The sequence below is a fragment of the Tiliqua scincoides genome, chromosome 1 (genome assembly GCF_035046505.1).
Source record: "Tiliqua scincoides isolate rTilSci1 chromosome 1, rTilSci1.hap2, whole genome shotgun sequence".
In the NCBI taxonomy this organism is placed as follows: Eukaryota; Metazoa; Chordata; class Lepidosauria; order Squamata; family Scincidae; genus Tiliqua; species Tiliqua scincoides.
In genome coordinates this window covers 128,715,138-128,742,304 of record NC_089821.1, presented here as the reverse complement: position 1 = coordinate 128,742,304, position 27,167 = coordinate 128,715,138, and the positions used below count along the sequence as shown (strand labels likewise).

At 42.8% G+C, this 27,167-nt stretch overlaps 1 pseudogene; it reads right to left on the bottom strand.

Moving 5' to 3' along the window:
- Nucleotides 1-1,771: 1,771 nt before the first annotated feature.
- On the bottom strand, nucleotides 1,772-27,167 carry LOC136645691 (protein unc-50 homolog pseudogene; annotated as a pseudogene).

Here is a 27,167-nt window from a genome sequence, read left to right as displayed (position 1 = left end):
TCAAGGCAGCTTAGACTACTGTCTAAGGCAGTAGTTCTCACACATTTAGCACTGGGACCCACTTTTTAGAATGAAAATCTGTCAAGACCCACTGGAAATGATGCCATGACCAGAAGTGACATCATCAAGCAGAAAATTTTTTAACAATCCTAGTCTGCAATCCTACCCACACTTACCCAGGAGTAAGTCCCATTTACCAACATTGTTAAAAGCATATATATTATTGTCTGTTAAAAATACAGAGCTGTAACATTTCCTCAAATGCAGTCACATACCATGATAGCATCAAGTCTGATATATTAAAAATAAAATATTGAAATGAATGGGGATCTACCTGAAATTGGCTCAGGACCCACCTAGTGGGTCCTGACCCACAGTTTGAGAAACACTGGTCTAAGGAGTCTCCACAAGTGTACAGTCCCCTTTCACAGCTGTGCAACTTCATGACAAGTCATGATGCCACCTCATTGCCAGTTATCGCATCATTGCCAAACTTGCAGGCTGCTAAGCTTTGCACTACGAAGAGTTCATTTGGGAATTGCACAGCCATGCCACCATGCACCTTAGGTGATGGCATCTTGCCTGGATGCCTTTAAAAGGGGCTTGGACAAGTTTCTGGAGGGAAAATCCATTACGGGGTACAAGCCATGATGTGTATGCGCAACCTCCTGATTTTAGAAATGGGCTATGTCAGAATGCCAGATGCAAGGGAGGGCACCATGATGCAGGTCTCTTGTTATCTGGTATGCTCCTTGGGGCATTTGGTGGGCCATGTGAGATACAGGAAGCTGGACTAGATGGGCCTATGGCCTGATCCAGTGGGGCTGTTCTTATGTTCTTAACAGTGACTGCAGGTGGTGAACCAACCAAAACTGGACAAAAGCAGTCCTTATCACCTGGACTTCTAGGAGCACCCCCTGACTGTGTGCTTTATTTCAACAGGTTCAGATTTTTGAGACCGAAAGCCAGGCAGTTTCACACGCCCATTCACCATTTTCAAATTCTTGCAGATGTCAAGTTAAAAAATAAAAAAAAGAATGTCTCCCTTGTTGCATTTTTGATGGAAACATTATAGTGTAGCTGATTTATTATTATAGTAAATGCTGCTGAGCAATGGGTTTTTGATAATTCTTCTTTGGGTTATTGAAAATTTGATACCTGAAATTCTCTTCTAACATTTCAGAAATCTGGTGTTGGTAGTTTTGAAAGGGAATCAAGACAAAATCTTGTATTAACATGGCACATTTGCTCCCTCTTGTGGCGAAAAATTGAATGACATGAAAAGAGCAAATACTGGCAGCAGCATTCATAGCTTCTAATATGAGAATTGCCACCTTGGTTTAGGCTTGCGTGCAAGCACATTTACACCCCTGTTTTTTTTTTGTTTTGTTTTTTAATAAGGCTGTTTACCTGCTCTGGATCTGAAGGTCTTGTTCAGTGCAAAAATAATCCACTAAGAAAAAAGGAAATGTAACTCTCCAGCTTATTTCCATGTCTGTCAGGGATTAAAAAGAAAAAGTGTATTACAGTACAAGGCAAGTGGTAAAGCAAAACTTGGAGTATATCTGATTCAAATCTCTGCTCAGCCATAAAGCTTCCTGGGTGACCTTGGGCCAGTCACAATCTCTCAGCCTCAGCTACCTCACAGGATTTTGTGAGGACAAAATGGGGGAAGGAACCGTGAACGACCACCCAGAACTTCTTGGAGGAAAGGCAGTATAAAATGTGAAAAATAAAATTAAAAAAAAATCTTTATTACACAAATGTACAGTTTTATCCATTAGCAACAGACTGTAGCAGAACAGAATGACTAGAAGTCTGCAGTAGTAAATACATTTCTTTAAAAACATAAGTACTTTATACACACTGATCTACAGTGAAGAAAGTTATTTACAGAAACTTACAAAATAATCTTAATCTCATCTACGTTGACATGAGTACAGGAGGCCAGAACAAGCAATCCATCTCTTTGAGTCCAGTTTATTTCACTCTGAACTTGTAAAAGTGTCACAGTGCTTCTGTGAAGTTCCATCCCATTGCTAGTGAAACCACATAAAGCAGGATGAGAAGTGCAAAGGGATACAGAAGGATGACTGTGTTCTTCAAGAAAGGCAATGCACTGTATCCTAGAAACGTCACATAGATGTAATAACCGATTGCAATCAGCCACAAAGTATTTCCAACGAAGTAACCAATAAATGAATTTGATATAATCACATAATTAATGAAAAAGAGCTGTATGAAATGCAAGATGACAAGAAGTGGATAGAAAGCATTCAAATGAACGTCAAAGGCATATCCCCACTCCACATCATAGTCTCTGCTTTGATGCTTTACCAAATACTTATTTGAGATGAACCACATTAAAGTTGCAATCAGAAGGCCAACACCTACACAATCTATAAATGCAACCCAAAGCAAAAGCTTAATAGCTTCAAAAAAATCCAGAATTACTTGTAGACATAATTTTTATTAGACTTGAAAGAGTTTTGTCTCCTTGAGACTGTTTCTTTCTTTTGTTTTTCTCCATTAATCACACTGTTATCTGTAAGAAAAATTCAAAAAATGCCTGACTGAAAAAACGTGTGGTGGAAGTAAGGAGAATAATATGCTGTGGACACCTTGTGGATTAGAGAGAAATTGCAAGATGGAGCCTGTTCCAGATATTTGGACTCAAATGATCCTCAAAAATTGGGAAAAATTGCTCACAATGAGAAGGCAGCAGTTGAGTTGGTCCTTGCAGATTCAAGCCAGTTTAAAGACTCTCTCTCAACAGATAGATGTGTGCAAGGAGCAATTGGAAGATGTGAAGAAAACAGAAGATAGGAGAAAGCAGAAAAGATGATGGTGAGGGATGAAATCATCCTCAGAAGAGTGAATACAGAAATTAGAAGAGTGGAAAATCTTTGATTGAAATAGAGAAGATGGACAGAGTAACATAGGTGCACAAAATACAAAATTTGTTGGAACAAGAAGAAGAAAACATATCCCAGTTAACTGGAAGAATGAACATACCTTATACAAGAAAGTGTGGGCTTATTGGATTCTGTTATGGAGATAAATTATTAAAGATATTACAGGAGAAAAAATGGAAAGAAAGAAAAAGAAACCTGAGGGTTAACCTGTGGGTTAAAGAAAATTGGAGGATTTTATTTAGTTTAACTGGTTTAAATTTTCTTAAAAAATAAATATATACGAAATTGATATATAAATTAGAATGAATTAGAAAAAATAGCTGGAAATGTTAGCGTGTGGATGAATTGTTTTATAGGTGGTTATTATGTTAAAGAAAAAAAGTAATCAGATTGGAGAATTCAATTGGAGAATGGTAAAGAACGTATTATAAGACATTGTTGGTTTCATTATAATTTGGAAATTAGATTATTATTATTTGATATTAATGAGTAATTGAACTAGTTGAGATGATAAAAAATGAATATTTAGAAAAGATATTATAGGGAATTAGGAAAAATCTATTATATTTGATATAAGGAATATATAAATGAGTAGAAGAGTTAGAAGTAGATGGAAGAATTGTTGTATATGTTATACTTGGTAATTTATTTTGTTTAATATTAATGAGTAATTGAGGCAAGTTTATGTTTGATAGACAGTGAAAATTTAGCAAATAAGTACAGGGCATTAGGGAAAATTTAGTATATATTATATAAATAAATGGATAAACCAATAAGAGGCAGAAGTAGATGAGTAGTAGATTAGGAGATATAGTATGATCAATGAGTAATGGTATATGGTATTTAGCACCCCAAATGTATGTTATATGTTTGTATGTCTGTGTGTGTTAATTAAAAATAAATAAACAATTCAGTAGGAAACTCAGTGTGGAAAGTATTATATTTAATTCACTAAATGAGATCGCCTTGTGCGACAATACATCCTGGCTTCCTTAGGAAGTGTCTAGCGAGGTTGACAGAGCTCTCTGTGTCACTTGAAGAAACATGGTTGTGGATCGTTTGTCAGCCATCTGGTGACAGGGCTTCTCCTTTTTATTTAGTCAAGTTGTGCAGTAAAGGTGAAAAGGTGTATGAATAACCTGGACTAAAGGGAACAACACCACACAAGATCAGCAAGGCAGGGTGGAATTATCTGCCTAATGAGCCGTGAAATGATCCATTCTGTTGCATGAGAAGTTAACAGCAGCCCACATTAGACTCGGTCATGGTTGGCAGCGCTTTCTCAGGAGAGCCCAGGGAGGTAACAGGAAAGAATTTAAGAACATAAGAACATAAGAACAGCCCCACTGGATCAGGCCATAGGCCCATCTAGTCCAGCTTCCTGTATCTCACAGCGGCCCACCAAATGCCCCAGGGAGCACACCAGATAACAAGAGACCTCATCCTGGTGCCCTCCCTTGCATCTGGCATTCTGACATAACCCATTTCTAAAATCAGGAGGTTGTGCATACACATCATGGCTTGAACCCCATGATGGATTTTTCCTCCAGAAACTTGTCCAATCCCCTTTTAAAGGCGTCTAGGCTAGACGCCAGCACCACATCCTGTGGCAAGGAGTTCCACAGACCGACCACACACTGAGTAAAGAAATATTTTCTTTTGTCTTTCCTAACCTGCCCAACACTCAATTTTAGTGGATGTCCCCTGGTTCTGGTGTTATGTGAGAGTGTAAAGAGCATCTCCCTATCCACTCTGTCCATCCCCTGCATAATTTTGTATGTCTCAATCATGTCCCCCCTCAGGCGTCTCTTTTCTAGGCTGAAGAGGCCCAAACGCCGTAGCCTTTCCTCATAAGGAAGGTGCCCCAGCCCCGTAATCATCTTAGTTGCTCTTTTTTGCACCTTTTCCATTTCCACTATGTCTTTTTTGAGATGCGGCGACCAGAACTGGACACAATACTCCAGGTGTGGCCTTACCATAGATTTGTACAACGGCATTATAATACTAGCCGTTTTGTTCTCAATACCCTTCCTAATGATCCCAAGCATAGAATTGGCCTTCTTCACTGCCGCCGCACATTGGGTCGACATTTTCATCAACCTGTCCACCACCACCCCAAGATCTCTCTCCTGATCTGTCACAGACAGCTCAGAACCCATCAGCCTATATCTAAAGTTTTGATTTTTTGCCCCACTGTGCATGACTTTACACTTACTGACATTGAAGCGCATCTGCCATTTTGCTGCCCATTCTGCCAGTCTGGAGAGATCCTTCTGGAGCTCCTCACAATCACTTCTGGTCTTTACCACTCAGAAATGTTTGGTGTCATCTGCAAACTTAGCCACTTCACTGCTCACCCCTGTCTCCAGGTCATTTATGAAGAGGTTGAAAAGCACTGGTCCCAGGACAGATCCTTGGGGCACACCGCTTTTCACCTCTCTCTATTGTGAAAATTGCCCATTGACACCCACTCTCTGCTTCCTGGCCTCCAACCAGTTCTCAATCCACGAGAGGACCTGTCCTCTAATTCCCTGACTGTTGAGTTTTTTCAGTAGCCTTTGGTGAGGGACCGTGTCAAACGCCTTCTGAAAGTCCAGATATATAATGTCCACAGGTTCTCCCGCATCCACCTGCCTGTTGACCTTTTCAAAGAATTCTATAAGGTTGGTGAGGCAAGACTTACCCTTACAGAAGCCATGCTGACTCTCCCTCAGCAAGGCCTGTTCGTCTATGTGTTTTGAGATCCTATCTTTGATGAGGCATTCCACCATTCCACCATCTTACCCGGTATGGATGTTAGGCTGACCAGCCTATAGTTTCCCGGGTCCCCCCTCTTTCCCTTTTTAAAAATAGGCGTGACATTTGCTGTCCTCCAATCTTCTGGCACCATGGCCGCTTTGAGGGACAAGTTGCATACCTTAGTCAAGAGATCTGCAACTTCATTCTTCAATTCCTTAATAACCCTTGGGTGGATGCCATCAGGGCCCGGTGACTTATTGATCTTTAATTTATCAATGAGGTCTGAAACATCTTCTCTTTTAACCTCTATCTGACTTAACTCCTCGGTCAGGTGGGGCCGTTTGGGCAGCGGTATCTGCCTGAGGTCTTCTGCCGTGAAGACAGATGCAAAGAACTCATTTAATTTCTCTGCCATCTCTAAGTCTCCTTTTATCTCCCCTTTCCCTCCCTCACCATCCAGAGGGCCAACCGCTTCTCTGGCTGGTTTCCTGCTTCTAACATATTTGAAGAAGCTTTTATTATTCCCCTTAATATTGCTGGCCATGCGTTCCTCATAGTCTCGCTTGGCCTCCAGTATCACCTTCTTACATTTCTTTTGCCACAGTTTATGTTCCTTTTTACTCTCCTCATTAGGGCAAGACTTCCATTTACGGAAGGAAGCTTCCTTGCCCTTCACAGCCTCTCTAACTTGGCTGGTTAGCCATGCGGGCACCCTCCTGGATTTAGTGGAACCCTTCTTTCTTTGCGGTATACACCTCTGCTGGGCCTCTATTACTGTTGTTTTAAGCAGCCTCCATGCACTCTGGAGAGATTGGACTCTTTTTACCCTCCCTTTCAACCTCCTTCTAACCAGCCTCCTCATTTGAGGGAAGTCCGCCCGTCGGAAGTCAAGGGTTTTTGTTAGAGATTTGCCTGGTATTCTTCCCCCAACGTGCACGTCAAAACGGATCGCAGCATGATCACTGTTCCCCAATGGCTCAGTAACGTTTACATCTCTAACCAGGTCCTGCGTACCGCACAATATTAAATCCAGAGTCACCTGTCCTCTGGTGGGCTCTGTGACTAGCTGATCTAAGCCACAGTCATTTAGCACGTCAAGAAATCCGGTTTCCTTATCGTGACCAGAACACAAATTGACCCAGTCAATATGAGGATAATTGAAGTCCCCCATGATTACAACCCTGTCCCCCCTTGTCACCTCCCTGATCTGTTTCCTCATTTCAAGGTCCCCATCCGATTTCTGGTCTGGAGAACGATAGCACGCCCCCAGTATTACATTGCTGCACAAGCCTGGTAATTTAACCCACAGAGATTCTACGGTGGAGTCGGACCCACCTTCAATCTCTACTTTGCTGGATTCTATCCCTTCCTTAACATAAATGGCCACCCCACCTCCAACACGCCCCTGCCTGTCCCTCCTGTAGAGTTTATAGCCCGGGATTGCGGTATCCCACTGATTCTCCACATTCCACCAGGTTTCCGTTATGCCCACTATGTCAATATTTTCCCTTGTTACCAGACATTCCAGTTCTCCCACCTTTGCTCATAGACTTCGGGCATTTGCATAAAAGCATTTGTACATGGAATGCCCCAGGATGGGCTGCTTATTCGCTCCTTTGTCCCCGCATCCTCTCATTGTGCCAAACCGTCTATCACATCCCATCACGCTACCTTTCCCAATTTCTTCTCCTATTCTGCCTTTGTCTTGTTGTTCTCTAACCTCCCCATCCTCATCCAATAGGGATGAGGAGTCCCGAACCGGATGCCCCTCGGCTCCTGTCGGCCTTCCCCCAGGGATCAGTTTAAAAGCTGCTCTGCCACCTTTTTAATGTTATGCGCCAGCAGTCTGGTTCCATTCTGGTTCAAATGGAGCCCGTCCCTCTTGTACAGGCCCCGCTTGTCCCAAAAAGTTCCCCAGTGCCTAACGAATCTAAACCCCTCCTCCCTACACCACCGTCTCATCCACGCATTGAGACCCCTGATCTCCGCCTGCCTAGCTGGCCCTGCGCGTGGAACAGGTAGCACTTCAGAGAACGCTACCTTTGAGGTCCTGGCTTTTTGCCATTCTTGTGGTTGTCCTGTAGCTTCAGAACACTTTCCATAGGTTTCCAGTGCGCTGGTAAAGTCCAGTGACAGCCTCAGATTGGGGGAGAGGAGCCACTGAACAGGATACCCCCAATGGCCCTTGATTGTTAGCAGTGCTGCTTCTCATTTGGCCACCCCTGTTCAGATTGCATCAATTGCACTGTGACAGTCTCCCATAGATGCTGCAGTCCTCATCCTCGACACATCAGTGTTGCAATGCAGACTCAGCACGGCAATGTACCATGTCACAATTGTTTTCATTGCGTAGGTAAGAAAATCAAGCTAATTCAATGAAAGATTTGAGATAATTATGAAAGGTGGCTCCATAGGTGGGGGCTGTTGGAGTATGTGTTGAGGCCCCATAATTACTAGTGATGTGCAGTGGGGTCCAAGGCTGGGAGGCAAACCTGGAAGTATAATGGCAACATGATGACGTCACACCGCAAGGCATTCCAGGAGCACCCCAGTGCCTGCACAATCACAATGGAGGTTGAGTTCTTCACTGCTGCAGCTCTCAGAGAGACTCAGAGAGTCTGTCGGAGAGACTGGAGCCTGAAGCAATGATAGTTCAGCCTCCCTGTGATCGCTCAAACACTCAGAAACTGAGTGGAGTACATGTGCAGGTGGAAACTGAGTGGAGTACATGTGCAGAAACTGAGTGGAGTACAATCACAGGTGAAGCTGAGCTGAGCCCTATATGTGAGGCTATTTTCATTGGAAGCACATGAGGCTCTGATGCTATTTTCATTGGAGCAGGACAGGGGATGGAAGACTCTGCCTCCCTTGACTGGATGTCCCAGATGATCATGTGAGAACCCATACTTGTCCAGCCAACCTCTGAGGCATGGAGGGTCTACTGCTGCCACTGTTCTACACTGTCACCTGGTTAGTTAGGGCTCATGGGGTGACTTACTGGGTGACTGTGGGGAGCAGCAGCATACTGTCCTCTTTGTCTTCTCTTAGAGCCATTGTGCAATTCTCAGCTCTTCTGAGCACTGTTGCTGAATTGAGGGCTGCAGCAACTGGGGATTGAACAGAACCAGGAGAAAAAAGAAGGTGGTCCATTGCTGCTCCTGCTCCTCACCGCTTCCTAGCAAGTCTATCTATTGGGCCCTGGCTTACCAAGAAGCAGCGAGGGCAGTGGCAAGAACATCGGCCATCACTTGTAACTATAGTAGCAGCCATGAATCACCTGCTGAGGACTGTTTCCTAGGTGTCATGAGGGGGTGGCTGGCATGCACATACACCCCTACCTTCTGAACCATGAAAGGAGCATGCTCTTGTCCCAGGACCTCAACAGCTGGAGCTGACATGGTAACTTGCCAAAGGCTGCCCTGGTGAGTCATGAACCCAAAGCCTGCAAGGTCAGAAGTCTAGCACTTGATCGACTTGTTCTGTGTACTGCATGGTGCTGGCCATCCCATAATGTGCCCCAGAAACATCCAGCATGCCGATGACCATTGGGTCTCATAGGGTTCCATCTTCAATGTGTACATGAGCTTGTGCAAGACCTGCAGGAAAGTGCCCTAAATACACCAATCACTAAATTACTCTTTGTCAGCCCAATCCTATCTAACTTTCTAGCACAGATGAGGCTGTGCCAATGGGGCACGGGGTGTATTCTGCAGTGTGGGGGGGCGGGGAGGTGGCAATTACAGAGATCTCCTTAAGGTAAGGGAATTTTACTTTTGGACAAGGGAAGGGTACTTTTACCTTGGGGCTGCATTGTGGCTGCACAGGCACTGGAAAATTGGTTAGGTTTGGGCTGTCTCTCTCATTTGATGCTCAAGGGCTTATTGAGAGGGTATAATAACAGTAACTGCTTGGAATTGCCTTCCACTGAAAAGCCACCAAGCCTCAATCATGTGTGTCTTCCCAAGGCAATGTATGATGTTTTTCTCTGAAGAGGGACAAGCAGGGAGTTATTTTTGGCAGTATTTTTGTTTGTTTTTCTTTGTCTTCCTATGGTGAACAGCCCAGAGCCTTTGGGATAAGGTGGTGATTAATAAATATAAATAAATAGAGAATAAAATTAATATATGGGAAGACATTTGTTGTTTGGCTTTACCCGGAATTTCTGCCAAAAGAATTAGCTTTCTGTTTTTATAACCTTTGTTCTCTCTAGCTTAGCTGTCTAAATGACATGGGCTGTTGATTTCCTACCCAGCCCCTGTCCAAAACGTTTTTGCTATTCAGATCCTTTGCCGATCACATTGCTCGTTATTAAAATGCCTGCTGTTGCATGAGAACTACAAGCTGCATTTGGGCCTCATGATATTAAAAATCCAATATGTTCTTTTAGAACCATGAAAAATGCTAACCTGTGTGTGTGTTCCCCCCCCCCCGGGTTTTTTTAAGGTGTTTTAATCAAACGTCTTTTTTGAAAAGGCAAAATGGCAGTTCTCATTGTTTTGCTAACTTCATTTCCTCTGTTTCGGTGCCTTTTAATCTTCCAGCAAGCATATGCTCTGCTCAGCAAAAGAGGAAAGCTACCACCAATAAACATACTACAACAGATACCGTACCAGTAACTTTCTCAGTAAGTTTCAAGGCATATCATATAAGTCAAGGGCAACCAGCTCTTTCCTCTCCATTTTCCTCTCTGACTCATCCAGCCTGCACGGACTCAAGGGCTGCAGTAGTATGGTTGGAAAGAAAAATAATGAATTTCCAGCATTTGCGATAAATGGATCATTAGATGGCCACTATGTAACTTTTGGGGGAAGTAGACCAGAAAATTGGATTTCCTTGGATTCTGTGCCAACCTTTGCTTAAAAGAATGCTCCATGATTACTTAGTCGTAGCAAGTTATTTGGTTGTATCATTACCACCTACATCTAAAGTGCAAAGGCCCTTGACATGTTCCTCTGGTGGGCAGCTTTATTTTTAGATTTAATTTCAAATATGAGCATAGCCTTTGTCCTTTCAGTAAAGTTTTACAATTTTCTGCACCAGCTGTGAATCTATATGACCTTTGCAACACTTGTCTTTGGAGGAGTGATATAACCACGTTAACATTGATCTTTCTACTGCATGTGGATGAGAGTTTTCCCATGGCCATTGCGATGCCATCGAGTACAGTTAATTCTACATATTTGAAAAGCTGTGTTTTTTTTGTTTGTTTGTTTTGTTTTTTACTGTGGATAGACAGTTTTGGAAATATTGTTCTGCCATGCCTGGGTTCAGATTTTTTTTTTTAAATCATTTTTTGGGGAAAGCAAGGGATTGCAGCATGAGTAGGGGGGCAGGAAAGACCCAATGCACATCTGTGAATGGTGCACTACATCCAATCCGTTGCATAAAAAAATACATTGGCCTTACTATATTCCAAAATTTTGTTTTGAAAAATTAAAGGAAAAATTTACCTGCAATGAGCGCTTGACACTCAGATATTGGATCCTTTGGCAGAAGCTGGGAGTAAGCCCACTGAAAACAAAGGGACTTGTTTCTGAACAAACATGCATAGCATTGCACTATTGTAGCCTTTTTTAGAGCAAAGATTTGCAGGGATGCTGACTCCTCATAATTATATAGCTAAAAGGATGAATGTGTTCTAAAAGAGCCAAGAATTGTTGAGCCAAGAGCCATTGAAATTGTTACTATTCCCTAAAGGCTTATAATAATCCAATTGTATGTTACTTGTTAGTAAAATAGCTTTCTCTCTTGAAAATTACCCACATAGGATTCTAGTCCAAAGCCAATTGTGATCACTTGTCCTTGGTGGATCAAGCCCACTTTCTTCATGTTTCCTTCAGTTATTGTTTAACAAAAGGCAACTGTAAATGAAATACTTTTTAACCAACATAAGGTAATTGTTTCTTTTCAGATCATTTCATGTAATTAAGCAATAATTCCTCTTGACATCAACATTAGTGGGAGAAAATAGATCACAGATTGATTTAGAAATATTGAACCTAGGCTGAAATCAATTTTCTCGGCTCAGAGGCTGAAACAAAGGATATTATTTTTCGGAAAGTATTTTATTAGAACGCTTAATAATGACTTAATGTTATAACGCATCAATATGTTCTCTAATGTGGATTTTGCCTAGAGATACAAAAACGTTTATCCTTTGAGATGTACATATTATATCTTAGAATATATAAAAAGCCTCAAATTTCCATAGGGAGTCAAGTTCAGAAGATGAAAAACTAATGCATCCATGAAAGGACAAAAGAAGTGGATCAATACAATATACAAATAATACAAACTATTAAAATATGCTTTAAAACTATAGCAGAGGAATGCATTTATACTTGACTTCATATCCCCAGAGAATTACACTGGATTTCTTTGGTAACTTGCTGAAGTGGCTATTTTGTATGCAGCCTGGTCCTGTATCTATTGACTTGGAGTTAAGTCCCACTGAGCTCAACTGGAGTTGCTCCCAGGTAAATCTGCACAGGTTTTCAGCCTTAAGTCTTTGTGCTGCATCTGTTCTGACAGGAACTACTCTTTAGCAGCTGATCCAAAACAGAAGCCACTCTGCTACTCCCCCTCTTACCAGTGGCCAGGGCCTCTGAGAGGAATTTTATCAGGGGGTACGAAGTTTCTTTTGGGCCCCTTCCCAAAGAGGGAGGGGGGTGAAACAGAGTGGGGGTGGCAATGGGGATGTGCAGAACAGGGGCAAAACAGACAAGGGGAATGTGGCAACAGCCAGAATAGTCTTTGGAGCCCAGGTCTACCAGTCTTCCCAATGCAGAGCTCAGGTCTACAAGCCTGCCCAGTGTTGACAGCTAGATACAGTAATACAGAAAGCCAAACACACTCCTAAGTCTCCCTAAAATCTTTCAAATATAGAAAATCATTGCAAGAGATTAGTATCATTGTATTTAGGATCACATTAGAATGGAAAGTGTCCTGTGTACACCAAAACTGACTTCTGCAGCAGCTGTAGTCTTGCAGCTGTGTCCCTGAACTTCTCCTTCATGGGAAGCAAATCCACAAGCCAAAGAGCAACTGTGGCTTCCCAGATGTGACACTGTTAAGGAATGTGTGCATTCCTGGGCCTGGTATGTATGGCTTGTGTCAGTAATTACTGCCATGTGCCCACGGTAATGCCCCCAGCATCCCACATGGGCAGTGAGTCTGGGTGGGATTGGAAAATGGAAGATCCTAGGAAATTTCTGGGCCCCCTCTTTTGGCTCCTGGGCCCCCTTTCTGACCCTGGGCCAGGGTACAAATTACCCCCTTTACCCCCCTCTCCTGGGCCCTGCCAGTGGCATTGCTAGGGAGGTGTGGGGGGTGTGGGCCACACCAGGTGACATGCACAGGGGAGTGTGTGATGCACACTAGTGACCAAAATAGCTAAAATTGCAGTTTGTAGGAATAATACCATCCTGTTATATACCATTCGATATGTAATTTACAGCAGAATGCAATGAAAAAAGCCACATTGAAATATCTGTGTTCTATCAAGGTTTAGCCATAAAACCAGCAGGGCAGGGCAATGGCACATCAGCATGCCCACCAGCTGGGTCATTGCCCTGCCCACTGCATGGGAGGAGGTCCATCATGGGGGTGACAAGCTGGCCTCCTGCATCTGGTGACATAAACCCTAGTGACACCACTGCTTCTTCCCCTGCAGTTTGGCTCCCAAACCTTGCAATAATCAACATCCCCCCCACCCCCACCCAAACATCACGCTTCATCTTTCACTGCTGCCACTGGCTCTGATGGGTTAGGAGCAGAAACTCTCTCTCCCAGCATCCTTCCTGCCAGTGGCAGTGGAGGAGAAAGTGGAGAGCCTTCCAAGCACTCCATGGGAAATGAGTGCCTGGGGAAAGGATCACAGAGGTAGCAGTGGTAGTCCCCAGTGTGATCCTTGGCAAGAACATTGGAGAACAAAGTAAGCCTCCCCACCCTCATCCTGTTTTCACGAGTTCTGCAAGGAGAGCACACAAGAAGTTCACAGGACAGTGGGGGACATTGCAAGTGAGTGGGGAGTGCAGGGCACTCCATTCCTACTTGTGCTTTTCCCAGCCCACAGATTCAAGCAGCCATTTCAGTCAGCCTCATTGCAGGGCCATCTCTGCTCATTAGTTTCATAGACTTCCAGTCACCTGCTGTACTCTTTGCAAGCAGGAAGGGAAAGGGTGGAGGTTACTAAATGGGAAGATGGTTGCATCAGCATCTGGGCCACAGTTGGAGGAGCAAGTGGGGGAAACAAAATAGAAAGGGAGCAACAAAACCTTACATCGCCTCAAGCAGAAAATATGCTTAGGCCGGAGCTGTTTTCAGTTAATGTTGTGTCATGGTGAAGACACAAAACCCTCAATTAATCATCTGCACCCACATCTCTGTGTACCATCTGCCACCATCTTAAACACTGTTCTCCCAGGAGGATTTGCTTACCTGGTGTTAAAACAGAAACAAAAGCCTGTGAAGCCCCACCTCATTTTGATGGTGCTGCACAGAGCAATGTAGAACTTGGAGTGAAAGCCCACTGACGAGTAGATTGCAAATGTGATCAGGCTGGAATTGTAGTGTGTGCATTTCTAACTTGGCCATGCAAATATCCTCTCAATCAGTGCCCTGTTCTTACAGCCACAGTATTTATGTTTGCAGACATCCTTGCCTATGTGTGTGTGTCTGTATGTCTGCTTCCATAAAGCTTGAACACCCCAAGAGCCTTGCATTGGAGACACAGGTTGGCTGCCAACAATCTGAGATATTCCAGCCTGGTTTGCCACTACAACTAGTCCATTGACAAGTAGTTTGTTGAAGGAGTAGAAACCCGGAAGGCACATTAACCTACATGATGTGGAGTTGTCTCATTTTAAGGTTGTTTTGGAGAGGTGTCTGTAACAGAATCAGATTTGTATTGGAGAACACACTCATGAGTTCTGAACAATAAGTGCATAGATTGAGGGAAATAAATTTCCATAAATACAGTCATCTGTGCAATTGCATCCTTTATGTGAGCAGTTGCTTTATGAGATTTTGCTATAATAAGGTGTTTGTATTCATACCTTTAAATTCAGTGTAAAAGCATATTGTGTCCTTAAGCAAATTTCCACTTGTAATGTGCTGTCAAGAACTCACATTGGAGAAGTTATGAGAGGGGAAAGGATAGTTTATACCCATAAGGTACAGTTCTAGTGCCTTGCCTGAGTCACTGCTGTCTTACAGGCTGTGCAGGCTTCCTTCCTCATGCAGCTGAACCCTCTTTCTTCTACTCTCCTCCCTCCTACATACATACATGTATCATAGTGTCATACATAGTGTCATACATCTGCCCATCATGTGAGTGAAGGCATGTTCCAGCAAATGAAGAAAGAGAGAGGGAGCTGTGCTAGCACTGTGGCAGTGGTGGCAGGCTGACAAGCGAAGTCTTGCCTGGATTGCTGCTATCTGTGCATGCTCCTTCTGTCACTCTTGTGCTTCTTTTATCTTCTCATGCATCAGCATGAGCTCCCTGCATGCACAGCGCATCTAAACATGTAGCACCATTTGTAAAGTGTTATTACAGTGAACACCATGGCTCCTAAACATATTGCTATTGCTGGTGACAGCGAAGTGAGAAAGCCATTAAGTGCTGTGCAGAAGTTGGATATCAAAAAGGTTGAAACAAGGTGACCTTTCAATGGATATCTGTCACAGCAAGAACTGCAGCAAGATAAACTAAAGCAGGTTGCACAATTAAGAATTGGAGGTGTGCAGTTGGACCATCTAATATGATCACAAGAACCAATGTTAGAAAATGGAGGTGCTCCTTGCACTTTTATTATTATAGTATTTATGTATCAGCTTTCTTGAAGACTTATAGACTTGAGTCACATAGACTCAAGGTGGTTTGCACAGGCAGACTGACCATAAACCCCCTTTTTTTCAAATGGAGTTTTTACAAATTTTATTCTATGAGAGAAACTCATAGGATTCTTCATTTCTTCAGATGTTTCCCTTCATGGTGCAATCACCATCCTGGCTGCATAGTTCTTGTGTTTTCCAAGCTTCCACAGGCAGCTGCAAAACACACCTCAGGCTAGTATCTATTTCCTTCATTTTTAGCCTGCTGCTTCTGGTCGCTCACCCAAGGGGAAGCCCAAGCTCACACTGCTTAGCTTTTTCAGACAAGGCAACTGCTCTACCTCCAGATGACAACTCCTGCCAATAATAGTCTTTTTTATAGATAGCACTTAGTCTTACCTTTTGATGAAGGAGGCTGTTTGATAAAGCAGATCTTCAATGGCAACAAAACAGGATGTTTGGAAAGAAAATGCTTCCTCCTACATTTGTTTCTCATGATGAAAAATAGGCACCTGGGTTTAAAGTATCAAAGGATCTTTCTTCTTCTTGGTGTCAGCCTTCAAGGTGCTTTGAAGCTGAAACCATTCTTGGTGTACCATTGGTGTAGCACTCAAAAGACATTTTACTTGATATTGGAACAAGAAGGCTTGGGTAACCACAGAAATTTTCCAACATTGTATCACAGCAAACCTTTCTCTACTCGGCGCATAACTGTGTGCCAAGAATAACTTCAATAACAAGACAATTTAGGTTTCGGATAATGCACCTGGTCGTTTTAGGACTACTGAAGATGTCCTAAAGATGAAGCACTAAACTTGAAGTGAGAGGGGTGGGGAAGAGGCTGAATCAGGCCCAAGAGGAGAGTGGGATTGGGGGAGGTGGCAAACACTGAATCTCAGGTCCCAATCCTATCCAACTTTACTGTGTCAGTGGGGCATGCGCTGCATCCTTTTATGGGGAGACAGTCACAGAGGCCTCCTCAAGGCAAGGGAATACTTGTTCCCTTACCTCAGAGCTGCATAGCAGCTGCATCAGTTCTGAAAAGTTGGATAGGATTGGCCCCTTCCTGGGCTTCATCTGCTTTCATGGAGCAACTTAGACTTGGAGTAGCAGTTGAGTTGGCAGGACTAAGCTGGCCTATAGCAGCTGCTGGGGCATACCCTGGGGCAAGGTGACAAATGTCCCTTTATCCCAAGGAGACTTCCAGCTGTGGGAAATCGCTTGTGGGATGCAGCTGTTGCATCACCACTTGGAGATTTACGTAGGATTGGGCTGTTATAAATTAGTTTTAATTTTCTCCCTAGGCTCTGTTCTTTGCTTATACCACCCCCACCTATTTTTACAGGGTGAATGTTATGTTCTTGAGTACTTTTGCCTGAGTTTTTGAAAAAAGGGGTAGGAGTTTTATTTTAAAACACACACACACAAACAAACAAACAAACACACACACACACACACACACACACACACACACACACACACACACACACACCCCTACCTTAACAAAATAGCCCTAAATTCCAGATATTTATGTTGCTCAAAACCATTTTTCTGTATTTGTTTCCTGTAAGAAATAGGCACTCATGATAGAGAAATTCAAATTCATATTTCGGTATCTGTGGGCCTATGACATTTGGACTAGAAGGGAGTATAAAGTAAATTGTCACAATGACTGGAAATTTCTATAAATTAAAGTGGAACAGTGACATCTAGTGTCTGAGACATTGTGTCAAAGCATGCAGTGTTTGAAATGCGATCCTAAACTAAGGAGATAAAGTCTGCAATACGCTGTTATGTTCAAGACAACACAATACAGTAATGTTATATTCTATTTATGTCCATTGATTTTTCTACTATTGTATTAACTAAGGATGTTGGGGGGGGGAGTTGCTGTCCTTGCGGAAGCAACTAGAGAACTAGAAGTAGTAGAACAAAATTGAACAGTCTGCCAGAAGAGAAAAGTAGCAGACCTACATAGCCAGACTCTAGGCACATTTTCTCAGGCAAAAGTTCTGCTGAGTTCAAAGGGACGCACGGTCCAGCCCTATTCAGATGCTGCTAGAACAGTGCACTGACACTGGTGGGACATCAATCATATCCTAAGCCCATTCAGACAGTGCAGCCCTCCCATTAATGCTGATGCAATGATGTAGTGGGTGGGGGGTAGGCCACCCCAGGTACCACCCTAGAGTGTCATGTGAGGGGGTGTCACAGGAGGCCAGCCAAGATGGTGGCCGCTATAGTCTCCCATCTGGCACATTTGCAATCTGCCTGCCATCCCCTTCCACCTCCTTTGCATCTAGGATAAGGAAGGGAGGTGGCAGCAAAATCATGAAGCTGCGCCTGCTACTGCCACCTCTGGTTGGTTGGCAACCTTCAGTCTCGAAAGACTATGGTATAAGCCTACAGCACCCAGTATTCCCAAGCGGTCTCCCATCCAAGTACTAACCAGGCCTGACCCTGCTTAGCTTCCAAGATCAGACAAGATCGGGCATGTGCAGGGTATTGCCACCTTCATGACACGAAGAAGGCATGGCACAGCTAGGAGCGCTGGTAGATGGCCAGCCTCACTTTTCTCTGAGAATGAAGAGAAGCGAAAACTCCGCTGTTCCTAGCTAGGCCAAGTGCCTTCTTTGTCCTTGAGAACTATGTGTTCTTGAGCAAGATGAGTGACCGGAGAAGCATAGCCCTGTGTTGCATGTTTTCTCATCTGAGCTGTGGTTTCCCTAGCAGGGGTTTGTATATTGGGGTTGGTGTGCTGTGATTGGCTGCCGATTGTCAGTGGTTCCCAAACTGTGAGCCATGGCTCCTTGGGGACCCACGGAAACCAGGCAGGGGAGCTGTGGAATCCTCAATAAAAATCTGCCACCCTATAAAATGTGTAGGTTGTAGCCCTAATAGGGAGCCACAGCTAATGATCCAGTAGATCAAGGAAGCTGCCAGCTGAAAAAAAGTTTGGGAACCACTGAACTATATTCTATGCTCTGTAGTAGGAGAGTGGGCAGGGGGTAGTGGGAGATAAGATTTTATGGTGTTTCCCCTTCCCAATTTTTCCCTACGGGGTGACTCCTTCCTTCTCCAACTCTGTCACCAGATTTTTTGGCACCAGATACATGTCTGTTGTCTGAGGAACACTTGGGATATGGCATACATTGACCCCTCCTGGTCCCGCCCATGTCCCTCTGATGCTTCACCCTGGGGTGTCCAAACTTTTTGACAGGAGGGCCACATCATCTCTCTGATACTGTGTTGGGGGCCAGGGAAAAAAAAGAATTAATTTACATTTCAAATTTGAATAAATTTACATAAATGAATATATTAGAGATGGAACTTATATGAATGAATGAAGGTCTTGCAATAGCTTAAGGCCTATAAAAGGCCTTGCACAAAGCAAGCCCAGCCTTTCCTTTGCTGCAGCTGCTGCATCACAGATGTGAAACAGCGAGCAGTGGAGGGAGGCTTCATCCCACAGCTCATGTGAGAGGTTGAACAGCTGGCTGAGCAGTTGCATCAGGAAGTCCATACATGGAGATACCCTGGCATAAGACTGGGCTCTTACTCAAGTAAGTATGTGTGTGATTGCAGCCTTAGTACAACATCATCTCCCTTAAATTAGAAAATAATTTAATGAGAAGTCTTTTGAGCCTCTGAGACTTAACTGTTGGAAGCTCTGGTTGGAAGTCACACAGATGAGTGCTAACAATTCGGTATGTATGATACACCATTCCTTGCTTGCTTGCAGTACTGAGATATGCTAGTCCAAGGTCAGGTGCCTTGGCTAGGTAAGTATAAACCTAATTTACTCTGGAGCAGTCCTGAAGCTCTGGCACTGTTTTCCATGGGACAGCTCTAAAGTCAGTGGAATTGTTTGTCAATCTGTTTGCTATGAAGGCATAGCACTGCTTGTTCGGTTGTTTTTCGCTGGGCAAAAAGGCGGGGTACAAATTAATAAAATAATAATAATAATTGTTGAAAATTAATAGTAGAGAAGTATGCTGTGCAAAGAGCACTTGTATCGCACTGACTGAAAATATGTTAAGTAGTAGTCCTTGTAGGTTTGTTTTATGAAGTCCAAACGCTCTGCATATTCTGCAGCAAATTAGTCAGTGTAAATACTGGTTAAATATTAAATAAAGCATTTTGTTTTAATAAAAGCACTAGGAACCATTTCAAACAATTTAGTGCAGAACTTAATTAGAACTTCACACATGAATGTATCTCATCGCTACCTACTTTTCTGTGTGTTTTTATGCATCTTTTTATCACATCCTTTATTGTCTTATAAATAGTACTCTATTGGTCAAGTGTGACATGCAAAAAAAACCATGTGTGTTCCTAGAGGCACAGCATAAAATGTGCACACACAGAGAGAAGGAAATTGACAGCCACACTTCAATTTAAGCTGATTTTGCCCCTTCAGGCTTAAATGGTTAGTCATTAATTGGTTAATGGGAGCAACCGTAGGTATGAGTTCTTGAACTTAATTGATTTAGAACTCTCGCCTTCTTTACATCCACGCAAAATGTTTGTGCACAGGGGGTTATATATGGATCTACACCTAATTGTCTATTGTTTTATGATATAAAGTTGATCTGTTGCCAGCATGACTTTAGACTACCAAACCAACAGCTGATTTGGTTTATTTTTATCAGTGAAAACCAGCTCTTGATTGGGATGTAGGAATCCAAAATCTAGGGATTTGGGTGGAGTCAGTGGGTTTGGGACTGCAGTGCTGGTTATTATTTATTATTGTTGATGAAGATGATTGAATGGCAACAAGAACATTCCTCTCCTGAGTAGCTCACAGTTTCAAATTCAATGCATGAGATGCAACAGAAGGTGAGAAAGAAGGGCCTTCCTAAACAGGACCTATATATTCAGTTCTGTTATGCATACATAGAGCCAAACCCTATCCAACTTTCCAGTACCAATGCAGCTGCAAAACAAGCCTGAGGTAAGGGAACAAATGTTCCCTTACCTTGAGAAGGCCTCTTTGCTCCCCCCCCCCATGATACAGCACACATCCTATTGTCACGGCTGCATTGCACTGGAAAGTTGGATAGAATTGGGCCCTTAAGCTTATTTCCAATAGGGGTGAGGACTAAAGGATTGTGTGAAAGGCTTGACAGAACAGAGGGATTTGAAAGAAGAGGTGAGGCAGCATCATGGAAGGCAGCTGCAGGCATAACAGGAAGCAAAGGAGAAAGGGTAGCATCATTTACAAGCAGGAGACATCCAGGCAGCTGATGGTGGCTGAAGGAATAAAGAACATGGCCTGGGCTCTATTAGGAAATGAAAGCAGAGAGACAAGGGATGACAGTTGTGGAGAACTTTAAAGGCAAGGGTGAGGTGCTTATATGATTTGAGAGACCAGGAAGCCAGCATATGGATTTAAGGAGGGTGTTACATGGTTAGCAACTGAAAGAGATGCATTGTTTTGGTGAAAAAATTCTGGATGGAAGTGAGGACACAGGGGACACAATGGAAGAGCAGAAATCTGCCATAATCTCTTCCTTCTGCTATGAACATCTTCTCTGGATTGCAATGCAGATAAGGAATGGATCTGAAGAGGGAGGCAATAGGCTTGAAACAGGAGGCTACTGGACACCCATCATTTTCTTCTTTGACAGGTTGTGAACACATTGCATATGAATCAATTGGTTGTCTGTCTTTTAGTAATATGTGTACTTTTCTATTTGAGGATCACATCAGAATATAGTTTTATATAGAACAATTATGTGTAATTATTGCCTCTGTCAGTCTGCCTCTTTGTATATTCTTTTAAAAGGAAGGAACCCTGTAGCTGTAAGTCATCCTGACAATCCTAGACTATAAGGATGAGTCCTTTTCCTACAGAGGAGACCTAGTGTAGGGAGAATGATTGCCTTATGCTACAGGTCTAGAAAGTCATCTTAGGCTACCCATCTCCAGCCCTGCTATTTAGACCTATTTGTCTGTTTTTCTTCTTCTCAAGTAGTTGACTTGGCCTTTAAATTAGCTATGCTGCCAACACAGCTGGCTGGGATAATTACAGAGCATGTGTTGGTGAGCCTTGCTTCAGTGCCATTATGTACATAATATATTCCTCATTCTAATGGTATGAGTAAAGATCACTTGGATTTTCCCATTGAAGTGATGATATTGATGGGCTTAGAATGCAGAAAAACATTTGTTTCACATCTGAAACTTGGCAAATGGGCATTCTGCTCCGGTGCCAGCTTTCTTGTAAAATGTGATGAATATCTACTTGCCTAACTGAGTTTTAATATGGAGAAATTAAGTGAACGTGAAACATGCAATATGGTCTTTTGTAAGGGCTGACAAAAAAACACAGATGCTTGGTGGAACACCAGCTGGGATATGATCAGAAGCATAGATAGATGTGGGTGGAAAAGTACCTAGTTCAGTTCCTCACCATTGACACAGCTGCCTTTCGCGTATCTGCAAAAGGAGAATTTACTTTATGGGCACAAGCAGGAAGAATTTCTGCCCCACACGGTTCTTTTTTTTTTTTCTTTTATAATTTTCAACACAAGGTTCCTTCCTTCCTTGAGATGACTTTTTACCTCTGTAGATGCTGTACATCGTAAGGTAAGGGTTATGGCTCTGAAGCAGAGCACATAGTCTGCATGCAAGAGGTCCTAGGGTCAGTTCTCAGTATCCCTAGGTAGGGCACAGAATTGATGCCTGTTTGAGTCCCTGCCAGTCTGCACTGACAACAGTGACCTAAATACACTTATGGCCCAATCCTATACTTACCTTTTCTATCCATCACGCTGAAAACAAGAGAAGAATGAAAGGGATCTTCCAGCTCCGCTGCTTCTAGTTCAGGAGGAAGGGTCCAGGATCAGCAGTGTTAACTATGGATTTTTCTTCTAGGTTGTAAGAACTGTTAAGCTGAAAAAACTTGTCAGTTGTAGAATGAGGTGTTTTGTTGTAGGGAGTATAAATTGCATTGCTGTTGCTGTTCACATACTTAACCCATTTCTGCCCAACCACAGGTGTACACATTTGGTCCCTGTTGCATTTATGCAATGTTGAGCAGAAATGACTTAATATTGTATAGGCCCATCACAGCATGCTTATCAATTGCAGACAAATTATTGTAATTAGTGAGACAGACAACTGTTTCAGATTGTGTTCTAGAGAAATCTCAGGGGTTCCTTAATGAGAAGTTCATTAATGGTGGGCTGGCTTCCCTGAAAGAGTGTCACTGCTGCTGATCTTTCCCTGCTATGGGCAAGTGCAGGAGAGTAAGAAGCACTCTTGGGCCCCAATCCTATCCATTCCCTTTTCTGCCAATTACAGCCACACTGCCGGAGCACCAATGCATCCTGCAAGGGGGCAGACCCAGAGGTCTCCTTTGGGTAAGGAAGCATTTGTTCCTTTACCTCAGGGTAAGCCTCCTGGGCCAGAATGGGTCTATTCATTCATCTGATATCTGAATTCCATCAGCTACAAACTGCATCACTCTAATATTACTCTAATATCACTCTAATAGGTTAACATAGCTTTACTTAAATTGATCTTAGATCACATAATACAATGTTTTACTCTACATTTGTAAAATGAAGAGGCCTGCAATGATTGCTGAAAAGGAAAGGAAACAACCTATAAGAATTTGGTGGGCAAGTCACAGTGAAGAAATTATCTTAGGGCTTTTCTTATCCAGCAACAGTGATGCTGGAAGGTTCAGCTATGGAAATGTGATTTGAGAGTGTGGAAAGGTGATGCCATTCTGCTATGCTCATTTTAAAAAAAAACATTTTTCTTCATTGGAAAGCTATATATAATATTTTAAATCAATAAAATAAAAGTAGCCATCTACACAACACAAAGCAAGGTGCAGTGTGCTACAAGTTTTCTTAAAGCAATTCTTAAAGAGCATTTGTCTCATAAAACAAAGGAGGCAGCCAATGGGACTGTAATCTAGCTTCAGCAGTGCCCAGCGGACAGCAAGTGTACAATGGGGCAAATCCAAAGTGAAGACGCTATTAGTAAAGAGATGGCCTGAGCTTGTAAGCCACATCACCATTTATTTCACTCATTGTTGATTGTGGACTGGGGCTTGTGACTCTGCCACCTCTTTCTCACTGATACAGCATAGGTGTACATACAGCACAGAAGTGTCCCTGGGCAGCCAACAACTGAATGCCTGTAGTGAACCAAGAACACCTGCCTCTGCTTGCCGCATTATACACACTGCTAAGGGCATGGGGTGCTCTTCCTTCTTGGTTGCCGCTTAATATTGGCAGCTGAGCTCTGTAGTCTTCTCCTCACTGGATGTTGCTGTGATTTTTAAGACATCATCTCAAACAGCTTGTCAGTAGATGACTTTTAAGTAAGCGGTGTCTGAGAGTTTGTCCAATGAGAACACAAGACTGATCCAACTCAGCAGTTGTTGCAGACATCACCCATCCTATTGCTTCCAATGGTTGATTTAAGAATGCTTAAGTACCTTAATTGTTCCTGGGTCTCAGTGGCATTCATAATCACAAAATGCCAAGTGCATGATGTGCAGGTGCGAAGTTTTGATGACAATGGCTATGACTGATCCGAGTGAATCTCTCATGAATCCATAGCAGCAGCTGTTCCTCGTCTCCTTGTAGAAATCTGTGCCAGCCTCCTGTCCCAAATTACCCATCGAGCCTATGCCTATGATCACCATGTAATTAAAGCAGATGAGTGTCAAGAGATTACAGAAATGATACCAATAATTTCTGGGCTGCTTGTATTTGTGGAAGAAGAATGGAGGCCATATCCAATGCAAACAGCCATTCAGGCCAATTGACAGATCTGCGAGACTGCCAAACTCAAAATTTTCAGTGGCATTAGAATCTTTCTAATTCTAACATAAACATAAAACTCCACAAACATAAAACTCATGTACAGATCCTTATAACTGGCAATAGGGGAAAAAATAGGGACTGAATTATCTTAATTTTTATTAGCTTTTAGGACCGTGTTTCCTAAACATTTCACTAAAGAAGTACACTCACAGACTCTTGCCTTCACATAAGTCCTACCAGATGGGTCAAGCTGCTGATCAGGAAGTGACACCAATTTCCTGGTATCATGTGAGACCAACTTATTAACAACCAGGACCATCCTAGGATGAAGTGCTACCTGAAGCAGAATCAAAATTTCATCTTTCCATTTGCAGGGGGCATACATTGGAGCACCTTTTTGGCCCACCCTCCCACTGCCTCATCCATCTCTCCTCCTCCACTGCCTGCTGCTTCTAAACTGGTAGGGTGAGGAGATTCTGGTAGCAGACCATCCCAAGATCCTCCCTACCTGGCCCATCTAGAAGAAGTGGCAGGTGGGAAAGGAGGACAGAAGGTAGAGGTGATGATCCTCTTCTCAATATTTCTTCTGGAAACAAAGCAATTGAGAGCAGAAACATAGTGGCAGCTACCTCATCCTTTTCTATCTCCTCCTCTATCTCCATTGCGATCTTCAATTGAGCACTGGAAGAGGAGATAAGCCACCCCCCTTCTCTTCTTGTTTGCTCTCAAAAACCTGTGCAAGTAGATGATGCGGCAGTAGCCAGGTGAAGTAGCTGGGGGAAGCAGTGGGCAGACATAAGTCACAGGGCACTCCCCACATTTGCCACCTCTCCTAGCCTACTGCTCAAAGCAGCTGCTTCACCTAGCCTCATGGATGTACCAACCAATCAATACTAGCAGCTTTATTGAACACCTGTAAGAAATCTATGATCCTCCAGAAAATATGGTAGTTGAATTTAGTACTTGCTGGTGGCCTTTGCTGTTCTGTGTGACAACTGAGCAGGAAGAGGAGCCACACAATTCCTGGTTGGCACTGTAAAGTGGCAACAGAAGCAGTGGAAGTAGATTGGCCAGCAGCACCCAGCATGGGCTGCTGAGGAGTTGCTCAGCAGCGAGAAGCTGAAAACCTGTACAGTGCTGACTGAAGAACACTTGTCTCTCCTTCCACTTCATACCCACTGCTAAGGGCATGGGGTACCACCACTGGCATTCCTGGAGGGGGGGCAAAATGCTAAGTTTTTCAGGTGCCTGAACACCTGTATAAAGCAGCCCCTCACCCTCAGAACCAGTTGTAGGCTGCAAAAGCAATGCAGAGGCTTCTCCTCCACTTTGCTTTTGCTGCAACAACTGACTCTGAAGGTGAGAGTGAGGGGCCACTTTACACTTTACCAGAAAAACTTCGTGTCGTCGTCCCCCCCCCAGAATGCCAACGAGTACTGTGCCTTCTTGGTTTCCACTTAATAATGGGGCCGAGCACTATATTCTTCATGTCACTGGTTGTTGCTGAAACCTTTCACCACTTTTTATTAAATTTCTAGACACTGGAATTTTTGTTAAATGATAGAGATTACCTTGTTGGATCCTACGGATGGCATGCGGGAATGATGCAAAAAGAAGCATCTAGAGAGATGAGGCTCACACTACAATAATGACATAAAGGAATGTGTAGAAGAAGAAATAGTTAAAATGCATACATAGAAGCAACAATAGCAGGATAACTTCTAAATATACTTTAAAAAAATTACATATGCATTAGATTAAAAGAAAGAAGTGTGGTTGATGACATTTTTCCAAGTCAATGTATGTAAGTGAACAACCTAAAATAGCTGAATTTTTAAAATTGTTTTGAATTATATTGAGAAATTATTCTATTGTTATTTTTTGTATACTAATGCATATTCATTTTGCCAGAGTTTGAGCAGAACTTTCTTGTGGGTTGTGCCAAAAATCTTCAATATATCTGTTTTTTTAAATTCAATATATGCCAATCTACAAAATATTTTGTACACAAAGTGATACTTTTTTCTCACTTGTAAGCCCAGGGAGCAGCAAACCATATGCCAAGATTAATACAGTCAATTACCTTACTTTCATACTTCAAAGCGCTGGGGGAAACCCACCCACTGAATCATTATTGCAAGAGCAAAATACAGATATTGGAATTAAAGTACACACCCCGTATGAAATACCTGCTTGAAGTATGTTTCAGAAATGTATGCACTTTCCTGGTATGTCAGTATTCATTGACTTTAAAAGAAAGATTGGCTCCCCATTTACTGAACCAGCTACAAAATTAGTTGATTGTGATATTTTTAGAAACATTAATTCAGTGGAAAAGAAATATCTGTTTAGGGCAAATTAAAGCATACAGTTGAGAAAATGTAAAGCTTTCTTCTTCAAGCCGTATTTAGTCAGGTCCAACTTTTTGCGATCCTGTGGACTAAGTGGTGCCAAAGTTTTTGGTCTTGAACCATTTTTTTCTGTTGCTCTATGTTCTGATTTATGTCAGCCTTGATGGTGTCCAGCCATCTTGTCCTTTGATAACCTGGCTTTCTTTTTCCACCAACCATTCCAAGCATAATCGCTTTTCCCATTTAATTCTATCACTTGACATGGCCAGAATAGGCGAGCTGTTGTTTGGTGATTCTTCTTTCCAATAACATGTCCAGTTTAATTTGCTCTAGTACTCACTTGTTGGTGATCTTTGCTGTCCGTGGAATACGCAAGACTTTTCTCCAACACCATTGCTCAAATGAGTCAATTTTCCTTCTATCTGCTTTGTCCAGTTTTCACAGCCATAGGTGACGATGGTGAACACAATAGTTTGGACTAATCTACATTTGGTATTTAAGCTTATGTCCTTGCTTTTCCATATCCGGTTCATGCTCAT